Here is a 21,441-nt window from a genome sequence, read left to right on the forward strand (position 1 = left end):
GCTAAGACTGTCAGTAATTAATTCCACTTATGGTGGTGGTTTTATTATGTGGATATTTGTCCACTAGGAACTGGATGGATGCCAATAAGATCACTTCCCTCAGGCCAATGACCAAACTGCAAAATTTAAACCAGCAACCTAGAGTTAAAATGAAGTTTTTTATTATGATTTTACACTATTTTGTAACATCCATTCCCCAAAACAAAGGAGATTTGAAGAAGTTTATACATGAATGCAGTTATAGCTGCATAATCATATCTAGACAGGTTTTAAAAATTAATTTAAAAAAGAAAACCCAGCACATTTTAGTGTTAAAAACCCTACATTTTCAAACAGAAAGCATCAGGAAAAGCAGTCCATCTGCACCGGCTTTACTTTTCTCTCTTTCTGGAGAAGAACAGTAGGAAATAGACACTTTTATTGTAGCATAAACCTCTATATCAGTGGTCCCCAAACTTTTCAGCGTCACACCCCTTCTCCCCCGCCTCGAACCAGGCCACAGCTCCCGAGGGGGGAGGGGTAAGAGAGCCGAGGCTGGGGCCGCAGTTGGGGTCAGAGCTGGGGCTGGGAGTGGGGCTGCGAACGGAGCCGCGGCCAGGGGCCAAGGCTGGGACTGGGTGCAGAGCTGGGGCTTGAGGCTGGGGGCAGGGTCGGAGCTGGGAGTGGAGCAGGGCTGGGTGGCACTTCCTTCCTGCCCCCCGGGGGCTGGCCTTGGCCACCCCACAGTTTGGGAACCTCTACTCTATATGCATACACCATAGTTTAACATTAGCAGGACCCAGATCAGTATTCTAATTATAGATTCATATATAATTAATACTGGTAAAGCACAACACAGCTATGAATTCAGGATGAATGGAATTAGAACATCTATTCACAAGGTAACCAAGTTATGCTTTGACATAAATCAAATAGGAACTGCTATATCGGATCAGATCAGATTCAAATCATATCCATCTAGCCTAGTATCAGATACTTCCAATGAAGGTATAAGAAAACCCATAATGGGCAACCACTGAATAGCCTTCTACCATAGAGTACTTTTGTCCAAACCCCTATCAATTAATGATTGACTTATGCATGACAGCGGATACCTCCTTTGTGACATTCTGTGCCACAGCGCTAGATTTTGGTGGGATTTCTTCCTCAAAGATGTTGAGCTGAGTTATACTGAGGTTTCTATTACTTAGTAGTTTAGCCTGTTACTTCTTGAACTCCAATATGTTACTTAGGATTACATTGAGAACAGCCTTTCCTCTTGTGTGCTCCAGAGCTAGCTGTTCCCTGAAACAATAATTTAAGGTATCAAGAAAGGTTTCTCTAAACCTTGTCTTTATGGGATGTTTCGCCAGTTTACATGTGTAGCTGAAGTCACACTTTTACTGTTTTATTAGTTTTAGAGGTCTCTGATTCCATCAGTGTTATTACAGAGTTAGCAAAAACAAAGACAGTAAACGTCTGGAGGCCTTTTGCACAGATAATTTAGGCCAGTGTTTCTCAAATGCAGCCACATGTGGCCACCAGAGGCTTTTCTTGCGGCCACAGCCTCCTGGGTGGTGATTGGGGGCAGGGGACAAAGCAGTGGCCCCTCCCCTCAAGGGCCTCCCCCCAAGACACAAAAGCTGGAGGAGCATCTCCCCATCCAGGGCTTAAATTGTCCCTGGGCTTGCCCGGGCTGAGTAAATCTGCTGTGAAAAGTGATATTTGTATGTTTGTTAATATCACTTTTCACAGCAGATTTAGTAGCTAGCTTGGAGGCTGTGAAAAGTGATTAACATATAAGTATCAGGTTTCATAGCAGCAGACTTACCAGCTAGTAAGCGACCAAAGAAGCCAAAGAAACAACAAACAATACAAGAATGTGCAAAGCACCTTATTTGTGTTTCTATTCTGTTTAGGTCCAGTAAAGAATAGAGACCATTGTACATTATTTTTATTATTGAGTCTGCCAAAAAAAAAAAAAAAAAAATCCTACATAAGTAAATTACAATGATTTCGACATGTGTATGTGCATATTTATTTGTTTTTCCTAAAATTAATTATTTTAGGAAAAATTTTCAGAGTGGCCACGAGCAAGAGTTGGTGGCCACACTCTTGAGGCCACTAAAAATTTTGTTGTGAGAACCCCTGATTTAGGCTAAACAAAGGAATGCCATTTCTTGTGTCTAAACAACTTCTTTTTCAAAAAGCTATAGTATTCTTGAATAAATCCAATGAACAGATAATCTATTGTAATTATGCCTACCTGAACAGTCATTATTCTACTACTAGAGTCAAAGAACTAGATGGACTACGTGATCCAAGACGTGATCGGATTGTAAATAAGGTGGTAGTGGGACACCCAGGAAGAAGTGTCAGGAGTAAGATGAAGGAGAGATGTGAGAATCAGCCCAGATTTGGATGGCGACAGAATTTTTAAGGTTAAAAAAAGCAAACTTCATGTGTGAAGATTTAAAAATAATTATATTAACCAGGAAGTTAAATTCAACTAAGGTCAGGGGAAATGCTGTGTTTTCACCACATTTCATACTCCATAACCTCTCTCGTCACTTGGAGTTGTACAGAGTCTGAAGACTATATCTACACTACAGCTTATGTTGGCATAACTTATGTCACGTGGACAGCCATATGTCGGCGGGAGAGCTTCTCTCCCATTGGCATAGAGCGTCTTCACCAGACGCGCTGCAGCTGCACCGCTATATGTGTAGGTAAGCCCTAAAGTTACACATCAATTCATATCTCTAGAGTGCTCCTTTACAGAAGCACTCTCCCAGTGGTATAATTGGAAGATGTTTGAAACTGACAATTTGGAAAGCACTACTGTGAACAAACAAATTAAGTATAGTACCTGATAAATGATTATACTGATTAATACTGCTAGAAGCAGTATTTGCAAGGCAAATTTAAAGAGTTGGTAACTGTACAGGAAATTTGTGAAAACGCACAAAACCAAACCACCTCAGAAACTCTCCTCTAAAAACGGTGATTCCATTTTTGACAGAAAAATGAAACTGAAAACCTAATGCACATGTTAGTAAATTCCAGTCTTTCATACTCAAATTCAATGGAATTTTTAGCATGAATTGTTCCTACAAAAAAATAGTGATTCCAGCCAAATTATGTAAGGAGACACAACCATTACAGAATAAACTATGAAATTTAAAGTTATTGCAATGAGCACAACATTTCTTTTTGAGCACTTATTTTTACTATAAATGATATATGTATGACTAATCTTGTACTTCCCACCCAAATTCTTAGTGTAATTATATAGCACAAAAAGCCAGTAGTTTATTTTAAATATCTAAACTGCCTTAGCATACACAAAAAGTCTCTGAAAACCTGCCATATACAGAGATCTTCATGAGGCTAAGAGCTCCCTCTAGTGGCTAATTGAACATCTGATCAACAACTATGTAGCCTGTTGGATTAAGAGGTTTGTATTTTACAACCTTGTTGTGTTTGTTCTCACTAGTAATTCATTAACATTTTTCTTTTAACAAAAATGGATTCTCATCCTCACTTATTTTTCTAAACTAGAAAGTCATCTGACAAAAGAAATTTAACCTATAAAACCAGACAGCTAGAAATTAATTATCTCAATAATCAAATTACAGTGGAGTCTCATCATACGCGCATTTAACTTATACGAATTCAACTATATGCGCTCGGCAAAAACAAAAAAAAACAAAAAAAAACAACAATTTAAATACAGTAGTGCAGGCGATTCCGTCCACCATTCCTCTCAATGAGCGTATGTCCCAGAGTAAGTGTGAGATGGGAGACGTGAATCTGCTGTTCCCTCAGTCGGTCTCGGTTCCCGCATGCCTCTCATAGTGTGAGCATCTTGCCACGCTGAGTGCGATTCTAGTGTTTAAAGATAGGTATTTTTCGTACATGGCCCCTAAACGCAAGCCAACTACTTCATCTGGTGCTCAACCGAAGAAACCGCAATCTGTTCCAATGCTGGAGGAAAAACTGGCTGTGTTGGAGTTAGAGAGATGGTATGTCGGTCTCCAACGTGGCACGTAAATATGGCCGCAACGAATTTAGCATCCGTGCCATCAAGAGTCGAGAGAGAGAAATTCGTCAAGCCGTGGCAAAGTGCTCCAATAACTGCTAAGGTGACGAGCCAGGTGCGTGATAAGACTTTAGTGAAAACTGAAAAGGCATTAAACTTATGGCTGGAAGACATGAACCTTAAATGTGTGCCTATCGATGGCAACATGTTGTGAGAAATGGCTCTTAGCCTCTACGCGCTGTTCAAACCTCCCGCCAAAGAGAGACAGCCTTCTGATGAGAAGGAATTCAAAGCCAGCCAAGGTTGGCTTGACAGTTTTAGGAACCGCTTCAACCTCAAAAACGTGCAGACTACTGGTGAAGCTGCATTTGCCAATGAAGAGGCAGCAAAAGCCTACCCCGAACAATTAAAGAAAATCATAGAAGAAAAGGGCTATCTTCCGGAACAAGTTTTTAATGCTGACGAGACTGGGCTCTTCTGGAAAAAAATGCCAACCGTACTTACACTTCGAAATCAGAAAGACAAGCCCCTGGCTTCAAAGGAGCTAAAGACTGTGACTGTGTGGTTTTGTGGCAATGCGGCTGGGCATTTAATAAAGCCGGGCTTGCTCTACAGGGCTGCAAATCCCCGGGAACAAAAATCTCCTGCCTGTGTTTTGGCAATCAAATAAAAAGGCTTGGGTGACGGCAGCATTATTTCTGGATTGGTTCCACAAGTGTTTCATTCCGGAGGTCAAGCGGTACCTCGAAGAGAAAGGACTTGACTTTAAAGTGTTATTGATCGTAGACAATGCTCCTGGCCACCCTGAGGCACTCCAGTTTGCACATAACGACATTGAAGTAGTCTTTCTCCCCCCCCCCCATACCACCTCCATCCTCTCGACCAAGGCGTGATTCGCTGTTTCAAGGCCACGTACACGAGGCTTACATTCTCACGGATACGTAGCGCAATGGATGCTGATCCCAATCTTAACGTGATGGAGTGTTGGAAGTCCTTCAACATTGCCGATTGCATCACTTATATTAAACAGGCAATGGATGCAATCAAGTCTGAAACAGTCAATGCATGTTGGCGAAAGCTATGGAAAGAATGTGTGAATGATTTTAAGGGTTTCCCGACCATTGACAAAGAAGTGAAACGCATTGTTCAGGTGGCCAGGCAAGTGAGTAGTGATGGCTTTGTCGACATCCTTGAGGAAGAAATTGAAGAATTAATTGAGAGCCATAGAGAAACATTGACTAGTAAAGAGTTAGAGGAACTGATAAAATCGTCTACAGAAGATGAAGATGATGACGACCAACAGGAAGAGCCAGCAAGTTGGAATCTTCATAAATTTGCTGAAGTGTTCCAAGCAGTGAAACACTTGAATGATTTAATTTCTGAATACGATCCCTCTATGGAACGAAGCCTCAAAATCACACGTAGTATTGCGGACTATTTGAGACCGTATCAAGAAATGTCTGAGCAACTCAAGAGACAAGAGCGACAATTGCCGATCACCATGTTTTTCAAGAACAACCAACCAGCAACAGATTAGCCTACTCAATCAACTTCTTGAGCTGAACCAGAGCCAACCACTTCATCTACAACTTGCCCTCCGTCACCTCCATCTCCTGGAACGACGTCAAGCCCTGACGACCCCCCAATAGTGTTGTCAGGGGAAGAGGAAGACTAATCATCAGAATGTGTACAGCACCCATCTTCATCATCTCATTGTTCATCATACGGGAGCTGTACTAATCATCATCATCATTCATCGTCGTCGCATCACTATTATCATCGTCGTCGTAGACTAGCAAGAATATCCAGGATGAATGGTGAGTGGTTAGATTTACTGTTTTCCTTTTTTATTCTTTCATTCTTCTCTCTCTCTCTCTCTCTCTCTCTCTCATGTAATTAAAAATACTGTAAAATTATATTTTGCATATGTACTCTATTATATGCTGCATATTACTGTATACATTATACATATTACTGTACAGGGTTGTATACACAAAACCATGTACAGTATACTGTACTTTATGGGCGATTTAAGGGATTTTCAAGGGTAATTACAGGTTTCAGAGTAGCAGCCGTGTTAGTCTGTATCCGCAAAAAGAACAGGAGTACTTGTGGCACCTTAGAGACTAACAAATTTATTAGAGCATAAGCTTTCGTGGGCTACAACCCACTTCTTCGGATGCATATAGAGTGAAACATATATTGAGGATATATATATACACACACATACAGAGAGCATGAACAGGTGGGAGTTGTCTTACCAACTCTGAGAGGCCAATTAAGTAAGAGAAAAACCAAGCAAATACTCACCAGCAACCACACATCACTGAACAAAAACACTGACCCAGGAACCTATCCTTGTAACAAAGCCCGATGCCAACTCTGTCCACATATCTATTCAAGTGACATCATCATAGGGCCTAATCACATCAGCCATACCATCAGGGGCTCGTTCACCTGCACATCTACCAATGTGATATATGCCATCATGTGCCAGCAATGCCCCTCTGCCATGTACATTGGCCAAACCGGACAGTCTCTACGCAAAATAATTAATGGACACAAATCTGACATCAGGAATCATAATACTCAAAAACCAGTGGGAGAACACTTTAACCTGTCTGGCCATTCTATGACAGACCTGCGGGTGGCTATCTTAAAACAGAAAAACTTCAAAAACAGACTCCAACGAGAGACTGCTGAGCTGGAATTGATATGCAAACTAGACACAATCAACACAGGATTAAATAAAGACTGGGAATGGCTGAGCCATTACAAACATTGAATCTATCTCCCCTTGTAAGTATTTTCACACTTGCTTCTTATCAAACTGTCTGTACTGAGCCATCTTGATTATCACTTCAAAAGTTTTTTTTTTTCTCTTACTTAATTGGCCTCTCAGAGTTGGTAAGACAACTCCCACCTGTTCATGCTCTCTGTATGTGTGTGTATATATATATCCTCAATATATGTTTCACTCTATATGCATCAGAAGAAGTGGGTTGTAGCCCACAAAAGCTTATGCTCTAATAAATTTGTTAGTCTCTAAGGTGCCACAAGTACTCCTGTTCTTTTTTCAAGGGTAATTTTGACTATACGCAATTTTTGCCTTACGCGCTGACTTTAGAACCTAACCCCCGCGTAAGATGCGACTCTCCTGTAAACTATGCGGTCTTTCTAGTAAGCCTATGCACATCAGCAGAGGGAAAACTGTAGATCTCTGAACATCACATCACTTAAATTTAAATATTGCAAGAACTGGAAGAAAGGGTTGAAAAGTACAGCTATTTGGGAATTTTCAATTAAACAATTTTTCATTAGAAAATCCAAATTCTCTGAAACCAAAGCTTTTAGCAGTAAAGCAGTAGTTTCAACAAAACTCATCAGGACAGCATTTTAGGTCCACGATGGAATTTCTGCTCAAACCCTAGACAGCATGCACCCATCCTAGTGATTCGTGCATCCACCTAGGACACAGAAGACACAATACAAGAACTTGAATGTGGGCCAACCACATCTCATGAGTGCCCTAACCAGAGTAATACAGAGTCAGTCTCTCTCAATATTTAATTATTTATATAAAAAGTGTATATTGGATCAAGGAGTGAATTAGACAAAAGGAAGTCACTGTAACCAGTTCAAAGGCAAATGGAAAGGAGACAGCACAGACAGTAGAGTAGTTTGAGACACACATAGGGTTCAAGGACAGGTTGTTGGGGGTTTTTAGGATATGGGAAATCAGAGCACATTTGTGAAGTTAAAGGAGCCAGAGGCCATGAAGAGGTTTGAGGTGACAGAGAAATTAAGGGCAGGTAGAAGGGAGGCAATTACCTGGAAGTGGATAAGGTCAAGGGGGAAGATAGCAGGATTGGAAATGGAGACTGTGACTACCCATAAGACAGTCACCATTCCTAGGGGTGTCAGCTGGGGGGCAGGGAAGGAAAGTGAACAGATATCTATCTTTTTGATTAAATCATTAAAGGTATACCTACACAGTAGGGTAACACACATTACGGGGCGTGATTTCTAAAGCAGGGGTTCAACCTTTTTCTTTCTGAGCCCCTCCTCAACATGCTATAAAAACTCCACGGCCCAGCGGGAGAGGAGGGACAACTCGGAGCTCTGGGCCAGGCCCTCGGACATAGGCATAGTTTGACTTCTATTTTCGGGGGGCAGGAGCCGGCGGCGCTTGGGCCAGCTCCACAAAGCAAGGTCAAGGAAGGAAGCACCACCTCCACCCCGATTCACCTCAGCAGGCCACCCAGCTTGTCTGGGTTGTGTGTGGTGGGGGTTCACCTCAAAAAGTTTGAAAACTGCTCAGGGTACAGGGAGGGGGTAGCTAGGGGCTGTGTGCCAGGAGGGCTCCCCTGTGGTTACTGCTCCTCAAGGGCTCTACCGGCCACAGAGCGGGGTCCCCTGCCTGGGCATTTCTTACCATCTGCATGACCTAAGGAGCAGCCACAATTCTGGGCACCAGCAGCAGACGGGGGAATGCCATGGCTGCCTGCTCTGTGACACTGCCCAACTCCGGCTTCCCATCTCCCACCTAGCCAGGGGTGGGGTCTAGGAGGCGGGGAGAGGAGGAAGGGGGTGGTGTGGAGCTGCCCCCAGGACTGCCCTGCTCTGCTACTGTGTGTGTGTGGGGGGGGGGAGAGTGGGAAGGGGGTGTGTGCTGGGGTTCGGGGTTTCAGCCCTGCAGCAGGGGGCACCAGGGCTCAGGCTCTTGGCCGCAGAACCCCAGTTGAGAACCGCTGTTTTAAAGCACATTAACATGTTGCACATTAATTGATCCACACTAGAAGTTCCCAAGTGTGTAACATAATGCTGTCACCACGCTAAAATGCACTAGGGAGCTTTTAGTGTACACCAACAGGATCTATGCAGCTCAATTAATGCACAACACATTAGTGCATTTTAGAAATCTCCCCTCCCTTCCTTGCAGTGTGCATTATCCCACCAAGCAGACAAGCCTTGAGAAAGTTAGCACATATGAATAAAAGGTAAGAAGGAGGAAGTCAAAAGGTAGAATACAGGAGGCAAAGGGTGTGAACACTGGACTCAAAGGAGGGGAGGGAAAGACTAGTTAGAAAAATGGCAGAAAATTAAAGAAAGCCTTTATTTACTGCATATTCATCATCTACTTAGTGTTCGGTTTCCATTCAGAGGTTTTCAGCAGCTAAGGAATAGATGAAGCAAGGAAGCAAGATCTAAAGCGTTAGCCAGGGATGGAGTTAAGTGGAACAATGGGAGAGAAGAGCATTTAATTGAGAAGAGTTGAGGAAGGTGACAACAGAATCCATTTTGGAGGAAGAAAAGGAGGGACAGGAGAGGGTCAACAGTAGCAGATACATCAGGAATGCTGTGATCTTAGAGGTTATGAATGAGAGTGTAACAATACTGAATGAAATGAGATGGTCAGAAAGAGATACCTGATTGAGCAATGTTACAGGAATATATTATGATACAGTGGTTAGGGTTACCATCACTCTGCTCCTCTTGGAAAACCATGTTGTACAAGCGCAGCTACAAGTCCAAACTCTAACTTGGAGTGCTCTGCATGGAGTAAAAGAGGAAGACTAGAGAGCTTAAAACAAAAATCAGTAATAGCTAATGAGCTCAAGTTAATGCCTTAATCTGATACTGACCAATGACCCACCAAGCGCCATCTACATCAGCAAGGAGGAAAGACGGGAAAGTCCGGGGCCTAGTAGTTTGCTGTATGAAAACAATGGATACTTAGTTTCACAGGAACCCATTTAAGGTATCTGAACACACCATTTTCTTTGAATGAAGTGGGATTTTTTGTGTGTTTTTGTTTGTTTTAAGGGGGATTTGGACAGAGAAGCAGGTCTCTGGATATTTTAATGGGACAAATGCATGTTCTTGCAAGGGCTTTGTATTTACTGTTTATAATTAATGGAATGCTTCTACATACATGGAATAAGTTACTTTGTGTACATTTTAATAGTTTTATTAACTAGCTGAGCATCTATTATAGGACAGCAAGTCAGGTGCCAAATGTGTTTATTCTGTATGTCAAAAACACATTCCTATGTTTTACTGTCCAGATTGTTAAGAGCATTTATATGGTATTATTTATTATTTCTTTCTACCACCTTGGCAGCAATCTCAGAGATGCTTTTTCTGTGTCATAGAAATTATGAGCTAGCCAAGTGGGATTGTTTTTCTGCCAAGCCAAGGAAATGGAAGAAAGTTATCAGAAGAAAACTTAACTTGAACTTCCTCTATAGCTTCAGGAAAACATCTAAGATGAACAGCACAAAAATTGCCTGCCCTCCAACATATCGATGCATATAAACTTTTAAAAACATTTATCCACAAACACCACCTTTAACATCTACAAATCAGGCTTTCAACTGATGTTGAAAAAAGCCAACAGATGGAAGATTTTCTGTAGGAAGTCTTTTGAGAGGGAAAACATATGATGAAGCTAGTTTTGTAATCCTAAGAGATTTCTCTCTCTTCCTCTTTCGTCCATCTTGAGATCATCCAAAATTTGTGCTTGCTCTCAGATCAGAATTAAATGAATTCATACATGATTCACTTATAAATAAAAGGATTAGGGATGGGATAAGACCTGCTTCTAAAAAATAATACATTTGAATATCCTGGACACTTGTTCATTCAGATTCTCTTGTACATAAAATCATGATGCCAAAGAAACATTTAGATTTTCGTTTGTGTCTTGCAGTACAGCACTAGTGTGCAGCTCAGGACATTTTTAACACAGGACCTCATTCCCCAATTGTTAGGAAGGCAAAATTACTGCTAACTTCAATAGAAATTACTTTGCACAAGAAAAATCCCAGACTGGGCCAATTTCTTTCTAACCCAAATTTATCCTATCACAACAAAAGCATCTGACCCTTGAATACTAAATATATGCAAGCTTGATGTTTTAAATATAATCTGAGTTATCTAAGTGCAAATCAATGCATTAAAAACTTTAAGAGCATGACACACACTGATAAATAAGACAGTCAAAACAAATTACCAAAAAAATAAATGTGCCATTTGTCTGAGAACAAACATGGGAAACTTTAGTCCAAAGGGTTAAGTCCTAAGAAAGTTATAGGCACCTAAATGCAAGGATTTTAAAGTACATCCTTAACCAGAATCATACAACACTAATGTATCTGAGATGTAATGCCTGGTTATATTAAAAAAAACTAATAAAAACGGGAATAACTGAAACTTATGAATGCATAAGACACTGAAGTTTACCAAACTCTCTTTATAAGTTGCATTTACATAGAAAGATTAAATCTTAGTACTTTTTTAAAAGAAGATTTGAATGGCCACATATACAGTAGCTATTCATCAAAAGTGCTAAGATGTTCTAAGCAATATTGAAAGTAGTTCTAGCAATATAGGTCTGGCCCCAATTTTTTGTTTCTAAAGAAGGAGCAGAATTTAAAACCCTAATATGAAAGCATGTTTTCATTTAAGAGAAATAATGTTTACATGTGGCTTATGCCTGCCTGAACAAAAAAAGGGGCTGAATCCCTTCTCTATGTAACTGAAGAAAAACAGCCTTTTAAGTACGGTAATTGCCAGAGCTGCCTAGTTTGGAGAGAAGAAACTGACAGCTGTGGCCTGTTAGGCTACATGTCTCAGTAGCCTAACAACAGCTATGCCTAAGTAAGGAAGCTATAAAAAGAAGATACTTCTAGAGAGAGAAGGGGAAGAGCGCTCAGATTTCCTCCTAACTCAGGAGACTCATGACCTATTCCCACAATGAAAAGCAAGGAGAAACTGGAAAATTAATTTCCCCACACTAACTCCCAGAATCAATAAGCACTGATGGCAAGCGGGGTTTCTTCAGCAAGTACTAATATTGCTTTTCTGGGGCAGCAAAGACAATTACACAAATCTGATCAATGTCACTTTGCCAAACATTTTCCTGACCAATTGCAACAATTGAACCACTGCTGGGGGTGGAACTGGAAGTGTGTATGATAGGAAAGATTACATATAATGTCTGCAAAATCATGAGGAAAAGGAGTCCTTTCTCACTTTGCTTAAGAAAGTCTTCTAAGTGTCATTCCTACTGCTCAAAACAACAGGAAATTTGACTGAAACTGATCAGATTCTCCAGATTGGAGAGGAAGGAAAGACTTTGGACAGCAACAGTGGTATGAGCACAATCCAGGGAGAGTACCACAAAACAATCTAAGGAAAGAGGAGCCCCATCTCCACTCTAAATACCCATAGGGAAATAGCTGAGCCTCCCAATCGCACCCATGGAGCAAGGAGAAAGTGAGGATAGCTACTCTTTTCCAGCCCAGCAAAGGAACTTCAAATTGACCACACACTCACCAAACAAGACATACACTGAAGATGTGGGAATCTACAGCAGGATCCAAGCATCGCACTCTGGTGGCAACACCAGCATGCCATTTTCTTCCCTAATTCCTGTCCACCCAAAGCTACAAGGGAGCAACTACACTGGATTTCTTAGTGGTTATCAGGTGCTATACCCTAATATGAGGTTGTCTCCTCTCTCTCCCCCCACCATCACCTCCCAAAATAACTGTCTGCTACATTTTTCAAGACTGTACTTGAAGCTTCCCTTATTTCCTGGGCAGTCACAATAGCATCACATGATAGCGGCCCTTCCTCTAGCAAAGGAGGGTTGGATAATATAGCCCACTAATGATACTCTTCCAGTTGTCTAGGATTCACTAGTGAATTCAATGAGGTGACTCTCCCACAAGGGCTCTGAGTGTTGTGTCTGTTGTATTCCTAAACCTCTACCAGTCCTTGGATGACATACAAGTTTAATCTCAAATTAATTATCCTATTGGTGCAGCTCCTTCTCCTAATCCATGTCTCTCTTACCTCTTCCCACCCCTTATGCCCCGCCCCTTTCTCCTTCTAGCCTCTTTTCCTTTTCACCATCCCAATTCTCTCCCCTCCATCAGAATCAGAACATTGCTTCTGCTGCTCCTGCATATTTCTACATCAAAATGAAACAGACTAAATTTGCCAGTTTCTTCCTTGCTCCTGCTATCACTTGCCTGTGTATTTGGGGAGGGAAGAGGAGGGGAGCAGACAGATTGATGTGAAGCTTTTGTGAGATTATCATGGGAATTTCTAAAATGCAAAAGGCTGGGGAGAAGGAGAAGGACCCAAAATAAGATATGAGCATAAATTGCAAAGGAACACAAAGCTGTGTATACATTGTATCTTCAGTATATAGTGAGTCTGTAGACACCATTATCTGCAGAAATGGGCTAACAGTCGTAAGATATCCCCAAGATGATGTTCTCCCCTAAGCAAAGGGCCAGTCACTATGAACAAAAAATGACATCTATAATATATATTCATGTGAATAGAATACACATTCTACTGCAATGCCTTCAGTAACCTGATGAATAGAGGCCAAGGAAATTTACCTTATATACTCGATCATAAGCTGGTTCGTTTATAAGCGAACCCCCCCCCCCCCCCCGATGGATAAGTAAAAATGGAAAATTTTTATAACCTGTTCATAAGCCAACCCTATAATTCAGGGGTCAGCAAACTTTGGCTCCCACGCCATCATGATAAGCCGCTGGTGGGCCAAGATGGTTTGTTTACCTCGAGCGTCCGCAGGCATGGAGGTAAACCTAAGTAAACAAAATGTCCCGGTGCGCCAGCTGCTTACCCTGACGGGCTGGGACAGCAACTGGTAGGGAAATTTGGGGGGGGGGGGGGGGCTGGGAGTTGGGAAGTAACCCCTGTGACCACCCCCCACATGAACCCACCCCTAGCCCAGGACCCCCACATTCTCCCCATCCCATCCCACCTTATCTGGGGAGGGCGTCTCTGGCCTAGCAGGAGCTGCTCTAGCAGGCTGGGCAGCGCAGCCGCAGCCTGCTCCAGCAGGCCAGACCGGGTGGCGCAGCTGCAGCATGTTCCAGCAGCCTGGGCCAGGGGCAGCCACAGCTGCTCTGGGGGGGCGGGGCCGAGCAGCACGGCTACAGCTGCTTCGGAGGCTGTGAGGAGAGCAGCCTGGCCAGAAGCAGAGAGACTCTGGCCCCGCCTCTTCCCTTCTGGCTCTGCTGCCTCTCCTTGCTCCCTCTGTTGGGGGGAGGGGCTGTGTCCCACCTCTCCCTCTCTATACCCGTTCATAAGCTGACCCCCTTCTCTGGTGCTGCCCTTTTTTACTAAAAAATTTGGCTTATAAACGAATATACGGTACTCCCTACCCCTTAGAACGCCACCCCCTAAACTTCCATTGCATTGGATTTGTTCAACCGCTCAATCAAACCTCAGATGCTGCCAGAAGCACCCTAGCATAAGCCACTGTGAAAACTGCAAAAATATACCAAAGGCAGTACTGCTGTTTAAAGGCTTTTCTACACAAGGAGGGTTTTGCCAATATAGTAATACCGGTAAAACACTCTAGTGCGGGCACAGCTATATCAGTATAATTGTGCTTCTACTAGTATCTGGCAGAAACTACACTGGAATAAGCACAGTTATATTGCGACAGCTGTGACCCATACTAGAGGGTTTTACCAGCATAGCTAGTGTTTTGGTGAGACAGGCACAGATAACAATCCTGAACAGCCACTTAACTGTGGGTGGCTATCAAGATGACCTCCATTGATCTGACCAACCCATTCTGAAAGACTCATTGCAGGGAAAATCAAGGTAGTGGCAACTACCATACTAGAAATAGATCTGAAAAGTCAATCTATTAAGGAATCCCATCTCTGATGATATACCCATAAAAAAAAGTAAGAGAAAGGTGAAAGCTCCCATAATGCCATCAGCCAACTCTCCATATTATACCAGCAGGTATATGGTAATGTATTCCTCATAAGAGTTTATGCTAAGAATAAGTCTTGTTATGCAACTGCTGATGAAATTTTTATTTGCTTAGTTCTTGGAATCTAAGCTTTTTCCATCAATAACATCCTGTACCAGGGCATTCCAATGGCAAATACACATTGTGTATGCATTTCCTTTTATCCATTTTAAATCTGCTCTTATAATTTCATTGATTATCCCCCTTATTCTTTTACTATTGCTTAACTTCAATCAGGCTGTTGATTGGGGCTCTCTAATACTTATTAACAGGAACAGAGTAGGTTTTTACACAAGTATCTCAAATTCACAAACATACTTACTTCCCATTACTAACCAATAAGAAAAGTGGTGTGTAATAGTCCAGGACCAAGTACACTGAGACCACCCTGACAGGTGTTTGTTCAACCTATTCTTAAAAACCTCCAGTGATGGAGATTCCACCACCTACCTGGGTAACCTGTTCCACTACTTAACAACCCTTATAGTTAGAAAGATTTCCTAATATCTAGCCTAAATCTCCCTTGTTGCAGATTAAGCCAATAACTTCTTGTGTCCTACATTCAAATGGATATGGAGAACAATTGATCACTATCTCTTTGTAATACCCCTTAACATATCTTTCTTCAAGTGTGGTGGCCAGAATGGGACAGAACTCCAGCTGAGAGCTCACCAGTGCCAAGAAGAGCAGAACAGTTACCTTCCATGTCTTACATATGACATGCCTGTCACCCCAAAATGACAATATCTTTTTTCACAACTGCATCACGTTGTTAGCTCATGTTCAATATGTGATTAACTATAAGCCCCACATCTCTTTCTGAAATACTGCTGCCTAGCCAGATAGTCCCCATTTTGTAGTTGTGCATTTGATCTTTTTTCTTCTCAAGTGTAATACTTTGCACTTTTCTTTACTGAATTTCATCTTGTTGATTTCAGATTAATTCTTCAATTTATCAAGGTCATTTTGAATGTGCAAGTGCAAAGTGCAAGCAACCCCTCCCAGCTTGGTATCACCCACAATTTTATAAGTGGACTCTTCATTCCATACTCCAAGTCATTAATGAAAATACTAAATACAGTTGTACCAGACAGAACAGACCCCTGTAGTACCCCACTAGATATGGCCTCCAGTTGACAGCAAACTATTGATAACTATTCTGAGTATGGTTTTTCAAGCAGTTGTACAGCCACTTTATAGTAATTTCATCTACAGTCCACACTTCCCTAGTTTGCTTATGAGAATGTCATGAGGGACTGTGTCAAAAGCCTAACCAAAATCATGATCCATCACATCTACTGCTTCTCCCCTCTCCATTCCCCACATCCACTAGGCCTATCAGCAAAGGAAATTAGGTTGATTTAGCATGATTTGTTCTTGGCAAATCCATGCTGGCTATTACTTTTCAGCCTACTATCCTCTAGGAACTTACAAATTAATTGTTTGATCATTTCTTCCAGTACCTTTTCAGGAACCCAACTTAGGCTGACTGGTCTATAAATCCCTGGGTCCTCTTTGTTCCTGTTTTTCAAGATAGATACTATGAATTGTTTGACTACTGAGAGCCTCTCACTGGGAAAAGAAAAACAGCTCAACCATAAAGGAATGGTTAAAAAAAATACAGGAAGTTGTAATGGAAAAGTTAACACACTAGTTATGTACTTAGTAAAATAGGCAGAGGACAGATAAATACATGGTTACCTTTTATTCAATACTCAGGTAAAGTACATTCACTTGCAAAAAACCCAGCATATCTGTCCAATTATGTTTTTAAATATTAACATTTTACAGACATGCCTGGTCTGTTAAATGTGTGTATAGAGATTTCACTCAATTTAATAAAGCCACCAGGAACAACATCGGTGTTGTAACGATGCTCACTTTGTAATATGGTAACACTCTGGTAAATAGAAAGCACTGACTATATTCCTTTATAATGTCTCTTCAAATAAAAGCTAACAGTTGTAATGATTGTTTTGTTTCTGGTACACCTCTACCCCGATATAACGCTGTCCTCAGGAGCCAAAAAATCTTACCGCGTTATATCGAACTTGCTTTGATTCGCCGGAGTGCGCAGCCCCGCCCCCCTGCAACGCTGCTTTACCGCGCTATATCTGAATTCGTGTTATATCGGGTCGCGTTATATCAGGGTAGAGTTGTATTTATATGGCACAGTTTTGTAAACTGGTCAAAACTTCCTAAATAAATAGTAGGTACTATGTTTGCCCTTCTCCAGTCCTTCAGGACCTCTCCCGTCCTCATTAAGTTCTCAAAGATAATTACTAATGGTTCTGAGATTGCTTCAGCTAGTTCTGTAAGTACCCAAGAGTGAATTTTGTCAGGCCCTGCTGACTTGAATACATCTAATTTATCAAAATATTCTTTAACCCCTTCTTCCCCTATTCTGGCTTGTGTTCCTTCCCCTTTGTTGTTATTAATTGTGACCAGATACTTAACACAATTAACCTTTTTGGCAGAGAATGAAGCAGAACAGGCACTGAACATCTCATCCTTCTTGGTGTTGTCCATTATCAGCTCTCCTTCACCACTAAGTAGTGGATCTACACTTTGTATGTCTCTCTTGTTCCTAATTTATTTACAGATTTGCCAAACATTATTAAGATAGTCTGTCTTCAGTATGGGTTACATCATCAGCAAAAAGGTTAATTTAGAAAGTAAAACTGATTTCCATTGAACAAGTACTGAGAACGTTTTCTTCAGAACTTGCTTCAAGAACCTACCCCAGTAAGATTAAGATATGTGATGCCTGTCAACTTTTGACAATGAAGTATCTAGAAGTTTACACAGGGATTTTATATTATGCCCTTATAAAACCCAAATACTATACTGATTATGCTCAGTTTTTTGTTCAGGAGTATTTTGCCTGTTGAATAAACAAAACTGTGTTTTCAGTTCACTCATAAAAGCTATCAAAACACAACTTTTGGCAATCCATATTTCTCATAGGAAATTCTTCAATTAGAGCAGTAATTTTTCTAAATTATTTGATTCAAAGTTTGTGGTGCTACCAGTTTTGAACTTAAAGTGAAGTGATCCATATTCTAACCTTATATTCTGTACCGTTCCTCAAGGCCCATACTGGCTTTGATCTCTTGAGGATTTATGTTCTTCCTCTTGTCTCCATTATGAGACTATAACCTGGGCATTCATTTCTACAGAGATAACACTCTGATTTAGCCTTTTCTGAATGCCAGTGTGGACGGATCCCCTGCTTCAATAGTATACCATCAAGGTGGCAAGTTTCATGATCTCAAACTTTTGCTCCTCAAACTAATCCACACTAAAATAACAACATTTTAAAGAACGCTTGTTCACTATTTATCACAAACCCGGCAGTAAATCATTCAGGGTCTGTACACTATGACAGGAGATTATGAGCATGCACTGCTTTGTTTACCATGGTTCTTAAAATTATTAAGATTTGTTTTTATTCCTTTATTCTTCTATCACATCAGTTTTTCCATAATATTTCAAATTGATTTTAAAATATTTTTTAAAAGATCTCACTTTGCCTCATCTTCTATTCCTTGAATGCGGATTCATTATAAAACACAGACAGGACTAAGACAAAAGGATAATGCTCATTTTTCTGTTTGTGATATAATCAATTGTTGCAAATGAAAAATGGAATCTTGATCTCAGTACTTCGAATGTTGAATAAAACTAACAATCATTTATTGTTTTCAAGTGTAAGTTTGTAATTTGTTGTGTATGTTTTTTAGTATTGACTGGAGATGTAAACACTTGCTTGCCACAAGAAAGCTTGACGGGGGTACAGACTGAAGCAAGTTTCACAGAGAAGGGCCAATTTCTCTGTTGAGATGACAGAAGCATCAAACTTTTGGCTACTTTAAAGACCTAACTCAGCAGAAAAAACGGAAGGTAGCTTCTACAGACACACGAAGCAGGTTATAGATTCTAAGGCCATTATGTAAGGCCCTTTTAACCTGATTAAGAGTGCTTTATGAAGAAGTTTAAATAGTTGGACTTAAGAAAAGACTTCCGTATTTTTCAGTTAGTCGCCATTTCTTAAGTAGGCACCATGAGAGAGCATGCAGTTTAAAAATAAAATAAAAATAAAAGAATCAGTTATGGGGGCAATTAGCCCTTTTGCTTTCTCTCTAGGTATCTTTAATATGACCACCATCTGATGCTTTGCAACTCCCTTATGCATATACTTTTTCGCTTTCCTCCCTCCCCTCCAATGTTCGCAATGGAAGGAATTACACCAAATAGCTACAGTCTGTGCTACAGAAGTGGAAGTTGAATTGATTTTTAGTACTAAACATCATCTTATGTTAAGTTAAAGAAGGGTTGTTGCAGTGTAGGGGGCAAAAAAACAATAGAAACAGGACAACCACCTGTTGGGGAAACCTTGTAACTTTACACTCTTTAAACCACCTATATAGTTTATTGCTTAGTTTCAAATTATGTCAAATACCAGTGCTTATATGTCAACTGTGCCCCAAGGCTAAGGAATTCTGCCCAACATTACACAGCTTTGAAATACGTATAAGCGAACATTCTACATTTCCAGATCTTTAGCCAGTTAAAGTATGCACAGAATACACTGCTACAGAATGTTCAGACAGATGCTTTAAAATGTCTACGTCCAATGTTATGATCCATTACAGCACTGGTCTGTCTAAACAACTCCCATACAACTTTGTTATTTTTAATCACTAAAAAACACAACTACAGAAGACTTACTCTTGGTGCAATATAGTTAACAGGCATTTGTTTATGGCAAAGAGAAAGCATATTTAAAATATTTATTCTTTTATTGGATACTCTTATTATATTTTTCCCTTCACAGTAAGAGGTAGCTTTTTATATACACTATAGAAACACTCATTTCTTAAGCCTAACATTGAAATTTAAAATTTATCAGGTAAGATATTTGATGGTGAGCACACTGATGCACTTTGATAGTACATTCATTTATCATCAACAGGCACAGGGTATTGAGATGTGCAAGACATCTGTACTCCAGAATTCTTGGATATCTCAGTACTTTGCCTGGCTGTCCTTTCAGTTATGAGAATGCAGGGTATAGAATAGGTACACATTATCATATCAAAGCCCAGCATTCAGTTTGCAATTGCATGCCACCTATCCTATCTTAAAATTTCATATATATTACAGCACCCCCTTTAAAAAAAAGTTGTTTCCCTAAAGTCAATATGCTCATTTTAAAAGGGTCACTATCAACTTGAAATGTAGTCAACCAAACAAAAAGTTAAAAGTAGTTTCAAATTTTTACTATCACATTTTCCCATTTTTATTTATTATTTTCTCGATTTTTGTCAAATGCACAAAGTAATCTGAAAGAAAATAATTGATTTTTGTATAATTATACTTTATCTTAGGTGCTACTTGTAATAACCGTAGGTTAAAAAAAGTGAGAGAAGTACGATTTTGAAGTTGACAATATCTCTATGGATTGAAGGGACATTTCTTACATTTCAATACACTTTTCTTCTGTTTTCTTTCTGTTGTCAATCACAAAGGCCTCCCAACTATTCATTTTCTACTTTAACTATAAAATGAAACCCACCCATTCACAATTTGCTAGATATGTACATTTTTAAATTTGGTTCTCCTCCCTATTTGGCCATTCATCCTTGGGTGCCATATTTCAACTTCTCTTCGCCAAATATACAGCAGAGATGTCAAGCTTTCTTCAAACCACTCCACTGACTAGAAAATAAGATGTTTGTTAGAAAAGTAGATGTGCTTATCCACTTTATTCTGCCTCAATATTTCCATTCTTCATTGGTCAAAAGGTAAAAGACACCAAAGCTATACATTCAGATCTCTTACGCAGGTGAACATACACCAAGCCACATAGACAACTCATTTGTATTTTGTGCTTGTTATTCCTTACAAAAATGTAATGAAGTTAAAAAGATTTAAATAGGCACAGGATAGTACAGTGATGAGCGTGGCACAAAAACTTAGACAAATATGCAAACAGTCAAATTTTCTACTGAATACCAAATTTATTCCATTAGAAAGACTTCTTGAATATCAGGATATGCATATTGCTTACATTGGCACCAGCTAAGAAGAGTTCTACAGTGCAGTGCTCAGCTCTTCTGGGGATTTGAGTTTTTTTCCTATAAGTAGTCAGATGCTTTACAGAGTTCTGTGGAGGAAATGCCTGCAATTTGCATAAGTTTGCAAGTCTTTAATATTTATACTTTACATTTAAAATTCTGTTGTGCAATTATGCAAGCATCAGAAAGAAGAAATGACTGGAGATGGCAGGGCTGCTATCATATGGGGGAGGGATAGCTCAGTGGTTTGAGCATTGGCCTGCTAAACCCAGGGTTGTGAGTTCAATCCTTGAGGGGGCCCCTTAGGGATCTGGGGCAAAATCAGTACTTGGTCCTGCTAGTGAAGGCAGGGGGCTGGACTCGATGACCTTCAAGGTCCCTTCCAGTTCTAGGAGATAGGGTATCTCCATTAATTTAAAAATATATTTACAGCATACACATCTTCTCCAGCAATCTAACTGAGGCAGGTGGAGCCTTTTGCCTCTATGGAGTACCAATGAAGTAAATGGGCTCCTATTGAG

At 40.5% G+C, this 21,441-nt stretch overlaps 1 protein-coding gene across 1 annotated transcript in view; it reads right to left on the reverse strand.

Annotated features, from left to right (window-relative positions):
* Nucleotides 1–21,441, reverse strand: part of NSD2 (nuclear receptor binding SET domain protein 2) — a 153,338-nt gene that overhangs the window by 129,181 nt on the left and 2,716 nt on the right. The gene's annotated exons all lie outside the window — the stretch shown is intronic.

The sequence above is a fragment of the Emys orbicularis genome, chromosome 5 (assembly GCF_028017835.1).
Source record: "Emys orbicularis isolate rEmyOrb1 chromosome 5, rEmyOrb1.hap1, whole genome shotgun sequence".
NCBI classification, from domain to species: domain Eukaryota; kingdom Metazoa; phylum Chordata; order Testudines; family Emydidae; genus Emys; species Emys orbicularis.